Source organism: Halictus rubicundus, chromosome 11 (assembly GCF_050948215.1).
Source record: "Halictus rubicundus isolate RS-2024b chromosome 11, iyHalRubi1_principal, whole genome shotgun sequence".
In the NCBI taxonomy this organism is placed as follows: domain Eukaryota; kingdom Metazoa; phylum Arthropoda; class Insecta; order Hymenoptera; family Halictidae; genus Halictus; species Halictus rubicundus.
Genome location: NC_135159.1, coordinates 13,822,577 through 13,836,852, shown reverse-complemented (window position 1 = coordinate 13,836,852; position 14,276 = coordinate 13,822,577). Strand labels below are relative to the sequence as shown.

The 14,276-nt window shown below is 45.1% G+C and overlaps 1 protein-coding gene across 4 annotated transcripts in view; it reads right to left on the bottom strand.

The window, feature by feature from the left end:
* LOC143359112 (uncharacterized) overlaps positions 1 to 14,276 on the bottom strand; it is a 65,223-nt gene that overhangs the window by 43,401 nt on the left and 7,546 nt on the right. For 2 of the 4 annotated variants that reach the window (XM_076796798.1, XM_076796801.1), the window contains exon 1: positions 7,957 to 8,598. The exons of the other annotated variants lie outside the window; for them this stretch is intronic. The gene's annotated coding sequence lies outside the window, so the exon portion shown is untranslated. Of the gene's footprint in view, positions 1 to 7,956; positions 8,599 to 14,276 lie in introns of those variants that run through there. 4 annotated transcript variants of the gene reach the window in all.

The following is a 14,276-nucleotide window of genomic DNA, read 5'->3' as shown; positions in this document are numbered from 1 at the left end:
AGTCATGGACTTCCGAAGACTCAATATTTGGGAATACTCGAGTCATGGACTCCCACAGCCATATAACTTTTTAATTACTCGACTGATGGACTCCAAATGTCCTGGAATTTTGAAGTACTGAAATCGTGGACTCCTAATTGTTTGCAGGCAAAATCCTGCAAGTCCCATCAGTCCTGGAGTTCTAAACTTCTCTGGTGAATTGTCTCAGTGTGTCTCCGATTGTTCGAGCGATTACATAAAAGAGAGCCGACTTTAAATAGTCTATTCTCCTATCAACTTTCCACAACTTCTTGGCAGGTGTAATACGAAATCTGTGTTTCTTGCTCATCTTTTTCTCACTTCATCGTCACTCGTCAATCGATTGCTGCTTGACGATAATCGATACCGGGTTACATAAGACTGTTCTTATACTCACGAAATGCTTTGTGGGACTTTCCCGAATGCGACGTATTGCGGAAAGAGCGTTTGCCATGGCCTATGATTCAAAACGGTTTAGTCTTTTTAGTTGCGTTAAAACCACTGTCGGGAATTTCTTTCGATTAATAAAATTTATCTATCAGAATTATATAAATTCTGCTCCGAGGATCCTTTCACGATTATACCACCGTCCGCTTTGTACCCCTGATACGAGTATAGTGAGAATCGTATATGTAAACACGTCCTGTAGCAATGGAAACATGTGCATGACTGACGTGAGAAATATTCCTACGGTTTCGCGTTCCTGTACCCAAACGTTCTATTAAAATTTGGTTCATGTTCCTGTCATAGTGTCTGTCTACGTGAGAACTCTATGCAAAGGTCTGCAGACTTCTATCATTAATTCAAGTAGAAGTAGTCACTTTGACTGCTGACCTGAAGCTAACTCCATCTCAAATTACAGCAACATAGTTTACAAGGTTTAAACGAGGCTGTCGTCATCAAGGACGGCTTGATTGAGATGTACCAGCTAGGTGGATGATCACCAGCTATGCAATTTACTGGAGACGAACTTAAACTGCCCATAGGTAAGCTGTGATTATCAATAAACTAATCGAGAGAAACCTGATAGAGGAAATGACAGGTGTAATAAATCAAAACTGTATTTCATTGGAAGAAGAATTGGCCTGGAGTCCTGGAGACCTGAAGACGTACTCTCTAAGAATGTTACCACAGGATAGATGTCCTAGAGTCCAAGATGTCTGGGGGCCTAGGGACTTCTGGACCTAGGACCCTGGGGGTCTAGAAATCCTAGAGTGCAAGGGGCCTGGGGGCTTAGGGATTTGGGGGTCTAGGGACTTGAGGGCGTGGGAACTAGGGACATAGAAACTTAGGGGCCTGGGGATTTGGAGGCTTAGGGACCTGGGGCCTTAGAGATTTGGGGGTCTAGGGACTTGAGGGCGTGGGAACTAGGGGCGTAGGAACTTAGGGGCGTAGAAACTTAGGGGCCTAGAAACTTGAGGGCCTAGGGATTTGGAGGCTTAGGGACCTGGGGGCTTAGAGATTTGGGGGTCTAGGGACTTGAGGGCGTGGAAACTAGGGGCGTAGGAACTTAGGGGCATAGAAACTTAGGGGCCTAGAAACTTGAGGGCCTAGGGATTTGGAGGCTTAGGGACCTGGGGGCTTAGAGATTCGAAAGTCTACGTGTCCTTGGGGCCTAGGGACTTCAGGTCCCCGGTATCTAGAGGCCTAGAGAGTTGGGGGTCTAGCAACCTAGGGGATGAGAGACCTAAAGTCTAAGTGGTCGAGCCCAGAGTCCTAGAGTCTCAGCAGACCAGAAGTTCCAGGACCCTGGAGTTAAAAAATTCCCGTCCAATCCTGACGTGGCAGGAAAGGTGTCACAATGAACAGTGACCAGGCAGAACAATTATCTCATGCAGCCGTCACAGTCCTAGAAAATCCTTTGAAAGGACCCGGGAGAACAAATGGTTGACATTTCGCGGTGGGTTACATAAAAGCTGTTTCCGAATCGAAACAGAGAAACTTCGACTATCGCCGGTGGGATATATATGTATATGCTGGTAGCCGCTGTGCGCCGCGGCGTGCCAATAAGACGAGAACCGCCAGCAGCGATAGTTGCCGGACAACTGGGTAACCAGTCAGCTTTCATTTTCGATAACTACCCGTTCAAATGTCTGCATTCTTTTTAAAGGTCGGTAATCGCGCGTAAGACCGTTAATCGTCAACGAAAAAAATTGTCAAACTGGTTGATAAATTTTACCAGACGGTCCGGAGTGGAGGGGGGAGAGTAAGGGGGTCCAGTTATAATTAAACTCCAGCTGGCTGGACTTATTTTTTCCTCCGGTTACGTAAGAACGTTACGAGCGCTAGACCAACCGAGTGAAAGACAATGATACTCGCTAATTTCCATTTCGATATTCTCGAAACGCCTTTCACGATCACCCGCCGGTGCCTGGGTCAACGGGGACCCAGGCCGTTCTTTCCACCCATAATTCATGAAAAAACAATTCGTTTATTTAACATGGAAAACAGGATTAGAGAATTTCTGCTTTCTCGAGGAAGACTGAGTTTAAATATTTTTCGACGGATCTAGATCTAGCAGTTCATCGAGGCGGACTTATCACAGCGCGGGGATCACGTCGAGCCGTTTCCGCGATTTTCCTATCGATTCCAGTTCCTGGATCGCAAAGCCGACTTTCCGTCAGGTGTTCCGGCGATCGCTAATAAGCAACGGGCAGAGCGTGAGGCGGAGGCGTGCAGAAACGCGAGAGAAACACGCCGGTAAAAACGGTCTCCCCGCTCGGATTCGATTAATCTTGTTTACCGGAGCCCGGATCCGATCCACAATGATTTCCCGATACCTCCCGATCGTTTTACCGCTCTCGATCGAACACCAGCCGCGAATCGAGCTCGTTAAGAATGGAGGGCTTCGCTTCTCGATATTTTAATAAATAAAAAACCAGCTGGCAGGAACAGCGGCAAGACGTCGATCGTTATTGGAGCGACGGACGATTCTGCGAGCAAAAGGCAAATATCTTTTTCTTGTACGAGCCACCGATTCCGAGAAAATCGATCTGGAACACGTGTAAGACACGCGCGGCGTCCGAAGCGCGCGCCCGCCGCGAGCTACTTATGGTCGCTCTTACTCGAAAAGGAGTTCTCCTATGATAAAATCTTGCTCCGCGGTTTTTCATCAATTTTTCGAATAACAACACAGTGAAAGACTGAATCGCTCCACTTTCAACCGTCGGCTACAGGCGAGTTCAAATAATTAGAACATTTTTTGTGGGGTACCTGTCATTTTTGCTATGAATTTAAATTATGCACTTGTTCGTGACTACGGCAGAACGGTTTCAGGATGGCCAGAAAGCTGATAAAACGATTCTTACGTTGGGAATTGTGAGAGGACTTTCGTTAAAAATTAATTGGCCACGGTGAAACCCGCTTTAAAAATTCCGGAATCTTTTTTGAGGAAGTGAAACCAGTTTTTGAACATGTGGAATATTTTCTAGAGGAGAGAGACCGTCCTTTGACCCCGAAATATTTTCTTCGAGCTTCTGAAATATTGTTGAGGGAAGCAGGAGGGTCCAGTATTTTTTGACAAACTGAAACCTGCTTTAGAAATATTTTTGAGTCAAATATGAGAAGCCAGAGTATTTTTTAATGAAGTGAAACCGGCCTCTGGAGACGTGAAATATTTGGGAAAGAAATTTCGAAGCTGATTTCACTTCGTCAAATTAATACTGGAAAGTGGTGTCGCCATTCTTGTGTTAATTCGATTATTTATTAATTTCAGAGGCGCTTTACGCCAATGTTTGGGCCGGGCGGATGTTGTTGCCGAAACCAACGGTATCGATAATTCCCTCGTTTCCATGATTCACTCGGCTGTGTCGGTGATTGGTGTTGTCTCGTCATTACTATCGAGGAATAGTTCCTCATTAATGGAAATCGTTTCCCCGGCGAGCCGCTCGATAATTCAATAGACGATTCACAGTGTAAACCGGTTCGACGAGTGTGGTCCCCGGGCCCCGTGGAGAAAGGGGCTCATTCACCGGGCCGGACAATAAATTATTGTATCGAATTTAACGCATAAATTGAAACAGCCGAACAATGGTATTTACGGTATCTCGTCTATTACGTGTGGGCTTCATTGTGCTCCACGTGGCGCAAAAGAAAACACACGGCCGCGGCGACTATGAATTGCGCGCGACCCCCTGATAAATGCTAGTCCCCCGGAAGTCTGCGCGGTTCTGGGGATAGATAATATTTATGATCCTTCGCGCAATCATTTGGTCCATAAAACACAACGTCCGCGATATAAACCACTGCGAATTAATGGGGGCACTCGACTATGACAGGTGATTTTTAAGCAACTTTGCCAATTTTTTATCAACATTTGGTAAAAGATATCGACATAAAATTTATGCCTGTATATTTACGTAACTTTCAACAGTGGCCACAATTTTTTTTGGCCGAGAAATAATCAAAATTGGCTGCAGGATAATGTCTAGAACTTGGGTACGACAGAAGAAAAGTAGGGTCACGTTTTCCACACGATTTCAGCTGTTTTGGTTATCCCAATTTAAAAAATCCAAATCACACTGACGTGGTAGGCCTCTGGCTAGGATCAGTCCAAAAAAAGGAAAAAAAATATTGCAAATTCAAGAAATGGTGGCAAAATTTCGATTTTTCGACTTTTCTCGTTTTAAGACACTATAAAAATTTAATAAAAATTTCCTTTGGCATAATTGTTGCCACGTATATGCTGAAGATGTTCGCACAATTTCAGTCGAATTGGTGAAGTAGTTTTTGAGATGTTGGTTTTTTCTCCAGTTGTAGGAGTCGACGTTTAGAGTACTGTGCAGCAAAACATTCTAAAAAAAATTGTTGAAGCAACTCTCACCGTGAGTAAATATTTGATACATAATTCAGAACATAAAGGATCGAAGCGAACAAGGACTCGGCCGGCCGAAAACCGTTTCAAGGCGACGAGCAGGCCGGCAGAAAAATTGCAACAGCGTTTTCCTCGCACACATTTGTGATCGAGACGTCTGGCATTTAAATAGACATTTCACGAAGCAGGCTGAAAAAAAAATCGTCTGCCCGAGGATACGGGATCGTTCCCAGGCAATCGGTTGGCTCGCTGATTTCTAATTGGTAGAAAGCAACGCGATGATGCCTCCTTTTTCCCGTTTCGCTCCGGCGAGCATCGGAACAGATTTTCCACCAAGGACAACAAATAGTTACACGACCGAGCGCGATAATGCGACCGTTCAACCGGTGAAAACGGTGATCGCTTTCATTTACCGCTGGTTAATTAGCACTGCGCCTATTTCTAGAAATTAATAACACGCCTGGGAACCGGAAACGTCCATACCCAACTCTACAAACTTTTTCGAAATGATTTACAGCGCTGATGAATAATTGTAAATATTTTCTTTAAGCAAGTGAGATTGGTTAAAGGAAATTGAAAATGATTAATTTTCTGTTTTTGAATTGTTAAGGTTCGAGTTTGTGCGTCGGGTTTCAGGATCGATGCATAGGATGGCAGAATTTGTAAATAGGGTTGCCTTCAACCGGGATATTTATTGTCCCGATTAGATAACAATTGCAGTACGAGATTCGCCAGATGCATTGCGCTCGATTTGCAATCGGTGTTGCGTTCCTCGCAGCGTAAATAAGAAAGCATTCTCGTGACGTTATCTAACTGCGAGAAATCTAAGAGTTCCGTTTCACTTCGTGGCGAGTCACCATAAATCAAAGCAATACTTGCGTATTATTGTCCCTATCACAGCCACGTCAAAGAATGCGCCAGTAAATCAATGCAGAAAACGCGAGGGACAAAGACAGAGGGAGAGGGAGAGAGAGAGAGAGAGAGAGAGAGAGAGAGAGAAAGAGAGAGGGACGGTGGACAGGCCGGAGTCATTTAATTGTAATTAAAATCGGATCCCTCATGCACGAGCATGTCACATAAATGTACCGGTTTGCTCGACGATAAATTCAATTTTAATGATTCTAACGCGGATCGAGCTGCGGCAATTAATGCCATAACGGCACGACGTAATGAGTATTCCAATATCACAAGTCTATCTAAATCGTCTCATTTTTCTGAACATTTAATAGCATTTCATCACATTCATCTTTTTTTGAAAGCACAAGTTCTAATTAATTCCTGGACTCACCGAGTTCAGTACTCAACTCAGGGACTCCCAAAATGCCAAAGTACTCAACTCTTGCAGTCTCAAAAATTTGGAGAACAGTATTCGACTCATGGACTCCCAGAGTTTGGGAATACCCAAGTCATGGACTCCCAGAGTTTGGGAATACCCAAGTCATGGACTCCCAGAGTTTGGGAATACCCAAGTCATTGACTCCCAGAGTTTGTGAATACCCAAGTTACGGAACCCCCAGTTCAGGAATACCATTAGCCATGATATATGAAGTCATCCCTGCCGCCGGTGCTTGAAAATGATCAAGATGTATATGTTAGCCTGCAGACATCTTTGAATTGCAGCGTTCTGCGTACGGAGGCGCGCAGACCTCCACGAAACCCGCTATTAACCAGACACAGGTTTCCCTGTCCGATCGCGTTCAGAAATTGGCGCAACTCGGAGCAATCAATTACCCTGTGTTGCTCCAGAAATGATCTCCGACCAACAGAGCGACTGTGTTTGCATAAATCCCGGTCGAACGACGAAAAAACCAATGTGGTAAATTAACGCGGAACTAGCTTGATACCTTGTGTACATTTCCCGGTTGTCCCCTCCCCGCATACACACACGCGCACGCACACATACCCGGTCTCCAATCAAGTAGAAAAAGAATCATCGATGGGACACGGTGTGTACGCTCCAAGTAAATTTATTGCTACGATTAAGAGTACGTGCGCGAGGATCGCCGCCGCCTCTTTTTCGCGGGATCGCGATCTCCATATGTGAATCCGCGTGGCCGACACTTAGGCGAACCACCTGTTGCGCAAGGAATCGCTGATTGGCGGCGTGGAATCTTTATTTTTGTTTAGCGAGCTGCAACGGGCCGCGGTGTGGCATTAAGAAAGCGTGCCTCGACAGTGTCACTGATTGATGACTGTATGAAGACAATCTAACCTGGGGGGATTCGCTCGGTTCGCCTGTGGGATCTTCGATCGATCGGGACGCGCGAATCTGTCCTTCAACGAGATATTCTTGTCTTTGAAAAATTACGAAATCCCTAAATTCTCATTACGATTAGTCCCGAGGGCATAGCCGTTGAGTGGGGCACTTAAAAGTTTTGGGAGTTCATCGGTTGAATACTCCAGGGTCCTGGGAGGCCACGAGTTGTGTATTCAAAAGTACTGAGAGTTCATGAACCGAGTCCAGTACTTTATAGTGTTGGGAGACCATGAATTAAGTACTTCAGAGTTTTAGGAATCCATGAGAGTTGAGTATTGAGAGCTGTGGAAGTCCATGAATCGAGTGTACTCCAAATTTTTGGGAGTCCATGAGTTGAGTACTTTGGAGTCTTGGGAGACCATGAATTAAGTACTTCAGAGTTTTAGGAATCCATGAGAGTTGAATATTGGGAACTGTGAAAGTTCATGACTTAAGTGTACTCCAAAATTTTGGGAGTCCATGAGTTGAGTACTTTGGAGTCTTGGGAGACCATGAATTAAGTACTTCAGAGTTTTAGGAATCCATGAGAGTTGAATATTGGGAACTGTGAAAGTTCATGACTTAAGTATACTCCAAAATTTTGGGAGTCCATGAGTTGAGTAGTTTGGAGTCTTGGGAGACCATGAGTTGAATACTCGAGAATTCAGAGAGGACACTTGGAGTACCCAATTCATTTCAGCCAATATTCTGAATGACTCCACGATTACTGTGATATATTTTCGTGGGACGAGGGTGGAATAAAAATTGTTTCCAGCAAATTCCCAACTGTCCTAATTCCAGTCAGTCTAACAGCCAACTGAAATTCTCAAGCACGTCCTACGCAACTATTTTTCAAATTGCAGGACTTAGACGGGGAAACGAACGTTACCTGAGGAATCCTGGAAGCGTCGATGACTGGTCGCCGGTAGATCGATCTTCGTTCGACGACCCCTGCGCGATCAGCGGAGCGGCTACAGCACAGTGTCTACAAGACGGTGGTAGGCTATCGGTCCCTAGACGCACGCAGGATGACGCGCATGTTAACGCACAGGGCTTCCTCACAGTCGGCACAACTCATTCTATCCGGACACGTGAGTCTCGCGCGAGCATCCTCGGGCCGGGCTTCGCGTCGGGATCCGACACCACCGAAACACAAAACCCCGATTTATCCTTGCCCCGCGCCGTGGACCGTCTCGACGATTCCCGATCGTGTTATCCACCTGAGATATCCGTCGCCGGTAAACACTTTCTCCCTCCTCCCTTTCCCTTTCTCTCTCCGGGCGGCCTCCCTCCCCCGCGAGCTGTTCGCAGGCACGAAAATAACCGTGATTGCACAGAGAACACGTCGACGATTTCTTCGAGTCACGAATTCCTAGGCCGAGCGTAGAAACCGGCACGTGCCGCGACGATCGGACGACCGGCACGAACCTAACCGGCTCTAACCGTGTCGACGAGCCTCGCTGATGGATCCTCTTCCGTGTGGACCTTCCTTCAACGCTGGAGGATCATCCAGAGGTCCCTCAGAGTAGCCAGGAAATATCCGCTCGACGAATTAACTCGACTCGAGAGAGAGAGAGAGAGAGGAGACTGTCGGTGCACCCTAAAATCGGTTTGCACTGAGCGAACACTTCCCGAGGGGGAAAAAAAAAGAAAAAGAAAAGATCGAGATCGGGAAACGAGACCCTCGTCTCCGGGGGGGAAACCACGAGATCACCGTCCGCCAGGATCCACGTCCGGATTCGTCAACCTCGCTCCGTGGAAGCGATCGTCAGACTAAAGTCATCGTTCCACTGGAAACCGAGTACGTGCATGGGTTTCTTATCCCTCCTGTTAGCTCGAAATCCGTTCCTTCTCTCTCCTTCTCGCGAGCGCTGTGCCTCCCTGTTGCCTGGAACTCTTACTACCTCTCTCTCTCTCTCTCTCTCTCTCCCTCTCTCACTCTCGGTCCGCCGTTCTCTCTCTCTCTCTCTCACTCCGATGGACACATTCTCTCCTTCTCCCTCTTGCCGATTCTGTCATCGACGACCTGTGGTAGGGGCACCAATTCCAAGGATACCGGGCGCCGATTGGAGAAAAAATTTTGTGGACACTTTGGAAATTTGTTGATGCCTCCTGTTGTCACTCACTCGGTCGGTGACATTGTTCCTGGAAGGGGAAAAATGACTGCCAGAGGCTTACTCAATTTTCGGGTATCAGAGAGTCTCGTGAGGCTGGGCTTTGGGAATTTGTTTCGCGAAAACCGATTGAGATACCTTCACGAAACTTTGCATACTTATGCAGACGTATTTGAACCACATTGGTGAATTTTTGTACGTCGCTATAACCAAAATTGGGATAATTATCCATCAATTTGTCGACGCATGAAAATTCGTTTAAAAATGGCACGTTCACAATTTTTATCTTGCTGTATTGTTCTTGCAGACTTGTTTATTCAAATGTTATAATAGTCTAGGAATCGTATTCTAGGCTTTGTGAATGATTTAAAATTTGTTGTTTGTGTTCCACGGTACCGGGTTATTGTTCAGAACGCGAGGAATGGAAAATCTGGCTCGGTTAGGGGATGAAAGAGAGAGTGGCTCGAGCGGCCGTGCTCGGAGCGATTTTATTTTCGCTGAAAGTGATCTACGAGCGACTGGTTTCCAGGCAGGAGGGCGGAATTGACGGAAAGTCGATTGGTCTTGCTCGCGGAGCTGAATTCGAACGGCGAAACAAGAGGTAACGAGTGAATTGTCGCGAAGGCCATCCAGCTCACTTTTCCCTCGCACTTTTCTCAGCTGATTTCTTGGCCTGTTGTTGCGGCACTCTCTTTCTCTCCACCTTCCTGTCTGTTCTATTTTCGTTTCGCTCTCGTGTCCAGTCTCGCAGGAAAAGTACGAATTCCATCGTGTTATCTCAATGCCGTCTAATCAATTCTTTTTTTTCCCCATTTTAACGCAACGGATTCTATCGATCTATTGTTCTCGAATCAATCATCGCACGCGCCGATTGCACTCGGGAATTCCTCGGATTCCTCCCGTGTAAAAATAGAATCGATTAGACGAGCTTAGGAAAAGTCGCGGACACGATTTACGGAATTGTTTAATCTTTTATATGCGCGACAGTTTTATCACGCGTTGCATAATGCAGCGATGTTAAATTGACCTCGGCAACTTTAGGAAAGTATCGGTTATCGATTCTTTCACTGGCCTGCATTTCTTCTCTCCCCACAGCCGTACGTTTCAGGTAATTGTTGGCCAGCGAAGAACGAACGTTGTAATTTCGGCAATGTCTGTTATTCGTATCAAATGTTCCACTTGTATGCATGTAGTTCGTTCTCCAAACATAGTTTATGCGAAAGTACAGACGAGGCACGATAATCTCTGTGTAATCATTTTGATAGTCCAACAAGGGAAATATCTGTTCCTTGCTGTGAAAAACATTAACGCACCAATAATTTATCCCGAATTTTATTTTTATCCCGATTAAGTAGAAATTGAGTTAGGTCTATCCTGAAGCAGATCCAGGTCGGATGTAGGCCAGGTTTGAATCAGGTCTTCATTAGGGCCATGTTTGATCAGGTTTGTAACAGTTGTTGATCAAATCCAGATTAGTTCTGGTTTGTGCCACGTTATGATCGAGATAGATTATGCCTGAGCTGGGGCATGTTTGAGCTAGTGTGTGTTTGAATTAAGGTGTGTTTAAGTTGAGGTATGCCCGAGTTGAGACATGTTTGAGCTGGTGTGTGTTTGAATTAGGATGTGTTTGAGTTGGGGCACGTTTGAGCTAGTGTGTGTTTGAGTTGGGGCATGTTTGAGCTAGTGTGTGCTTGAATTAGGGTGTGTTTAGGTTAGGGTATGACCAAGTTGAGACCTGTTTGAGTTGGTGTGTTTGTGTTAGGGTTTTTTTGAGTGAAGATGTGCTTGAGTTGAGGCATGTTTGCGCTGGTGTGTGTTTGAATTAAGATGTCTTTGAGTTGGGGCACGTTTGAGCTAGTGTGTGTTTGAGTTGGGGCATGTTTGAGCTAGTGTGTGCTTGAATTAGGGTGTGTTTAAGTTAGGGTATGACCAAGTTGAGACCTGTTTGAGTTGGTGTGTGCTTGTGTTAGGGTTTGTTTGAGTGAGGATATGCTCGAGTTGGGACACGTTTGAGCTGGTGTGTGTTTGGATTTGGGGTATGTTTGAATTAGGATGTGTTTGAGTTGGCGTATGTTTGAGTTGGGCCTGGTTTGAACACGCATTAGATTTAATCTATCCTCTCGCTGACTTTCAGCTGCCTCAGACATAATCTTACCTAGAGTACGACGAAGTATCAGCACCAAATCAAGATTGTGACACCATATGGGACTCCGACCAGTCAAACTGCTGCAGCACATTGTCCGAAACGTTTTTTAAGAGGAGCAGGTAGGAAACAGGGGATTACAGGGCCGTGTACAGCAACGATTTCACACGTTGTACATTCTCGATGGTTTCCTAAGCGTGTTGAACAGTCCCCGGTGCCCCAAGATGAATGACAATCCTGTCGCGCCACGGTTCGTCAGGTCGGCCGACCCGCAAAAGAGTATACACTAATAACTGGAGCAAAGCTTGTTGTGTAAGCCGGTGGGTGGCCGCCTTTCTCTGCCTTCGTTGGCCAGGTTTAATACGGTTCGTTGTATGCGAGAACACCGATTCCCGTGGCGACGGGGATCGGATTCTTTTTACGCGCGGCGACATTAGAGCCCCGGGATCGGCTTTTGTGTAATAATTAGAACGGCGTCGGCAGACCCGAGATATTTTAATTATACCAGGCTGTCTTAATTGTGCCTAATTGCGGTGTCGGGATACAGACCGATCCGAGTCCTCGACGAAAGTCGATATCGCACGGGAAATATTAGCACCGTGTAGACGCGGACCAGAATCATCGACCACGTGCAGCCACGCATAACTATTTTTATATCTTCGTTCCTGCTGCATACTTTTCAACGAAAAAATTAGCACATATTCCTTGAACGTAAGACTAATTGCCATAAAAATTTCAAAAATATCCAGCTCATATTTTCCTTACGAAAAAATCGTAAATACGACCTTACTTTCAACCTCTTCAGGGACACTGACCCATGTTCAGGTTTTATTTCATTAAAATGATTCCAGACAAGGAAAAGTTAAAATCTCTGGTAGAATCGTTGATCACAATATTTCTGAACAGTAGAGGCAAAAAATTTGTCGAATGGAAGCCCTGGTATTTTTTCTGCGTAAAATTAAATCATTCCTTTTTACTTTGAAAAATTGGTCCCCGGAGACGTTAATGGTGTAAACATTCCTGCTGCGTGTAATGGGCCCGCTTTTCCCGTAAATTACAAAATTAGAAAATCACCGGTGCCATTATCTCCACCATAAAACGGGCGAAATTAATTCTCGGCTGTTTGGCGAGCGCGGGGTTAGAAACGCCGAATGGCGCTGGCAATTACGATCGCTTTTCAATGCCTCGCCGCAGTTGCAGTCAACAACGATAATAAAGTTACGACAGACCGGTGTTAATGTTATGCAGGGACCGCGGGCTGGCCTCGTATTGTTGTGCCAATCGGTCCTACCAGCGCATAGATCGACCCTCGGACAGTATCACTCTCGGAGAGCGTTGCCAGATGATAACACTTTCACTCGGTTACGTTGACGATCATTAATCAATCGTCGACGAGATCGGGACGCGTCGTGGACTTGCCACTTTTGACCATTCAATCGCACTTTGATCTTTCCGATTTTTTTTTTTTTTTTGAGACAACCACACTGTCGATTCTTTCGAAATTTTTTCAGTACTTTACCATGACATTTATGTGACCAACTGTATTTTTGTTCGACGGAAAAAGAAATATTTTTCAGTAAAAAAAATTCGGAAAGAACACATCGCATGTGCAGGTCTGTGTTAAAATTGTGTAACGTTGTTTGTATTGGTACTTTTTTGTACCAATTTTTTGTTTGTAAAATGGTACTCTTTTTCGATGAGTTTGTGTAGACGTTGAGGTAACTTTTAATCCAAATTGTGCGAGTTGTGAATTTTTTAAGAAGATTTTTATTGTTACTATGAAGTGGGTGTCTATTGGGAAGTGTAACTTTGTTAATTGTATGAATTTTCCGACGAAATTTTTATAGAATGTAGTGGAAGGATGACACCATCCACCTGTATAGGATGGCAGCTGATTGGCTTAATTAGGTTAATTACGCGAAGCGGTTGAACTTTCGCACAGTTTTGATCGAGCAAAAAGAATCTAAATGTCACCGACAGCTCTGCAATCGTGTTATGACACCGATTTCTAGCGACATTTTCTCGGACGAGTTAATGCGAAAGATCTAATTAAAAGGATGTCTTGATAGCTGAGAAATATAGCTGGTAGGGCAGACGGTTAATGCGAGAGATTCGGACACATCTGTTGGACACACTATCTCCCTGTCGCCGAGCTCGAGGTGTTACGTTACTGTTGAAAGAGAATGGCAACAAATGTTGCACGATGGACCAAGGTGCCATTTCTGGCCCAAAAATCAATTTTACAGTTTCATAATTTGCAAACATAATAATCTGTAGTAGAAATGCTCTGGTCTATTGTCCAACTAAAAAAAAAACAAATTTTGCACTGCATGAGAAGCAACAATAAATAAACAAAATTGCAAAGAGATGGAGACTTGTCCCTCCTTAAGAAATTAAAAATAATTGGGCAAGTGATTGGAATTAGGGTTGAATATTTTTCTGTAGACCTTTCATAATTTTTTAAAAAATTGAATTTTTAATGATTGTTTTAATCGTGAGACGTAGAGTGTCACACTTGTGTGGCCCGTGATCGGCGAGCAATTTACCGGTCGGCCCGAAAGAAAAGCGTTGTAAATGCTCCCCTGCTCTTTTCTAATCATATTAGCATATCTGGGTGAACCGCGGTCTCGGGAGTGATTGTACAGATACGCAGCACCAGAGGCCATTTCCTTTTATCGTTCTTGCGGACAGAGCGACAAATGCCGTGTAAGTGCCACGCGGATATGTGACTGTCGTAAGCTCTCCCACTCGTTCGCCGCCACGTACTTACTCGCCTCTGTTTCTCTGATATCCAGCAGATCTCGTTCCTGTTTTGCAAGCGGCGCTCGATCCGCGATCGATCTACCCGATCTACACGTCGAATCCTCCATTATCACCTCTCGATACCGTACCCAGCAAAAATTATTCATAACGACACACATAAGTGTCGCAAAACATCCCCATACGTTCCGA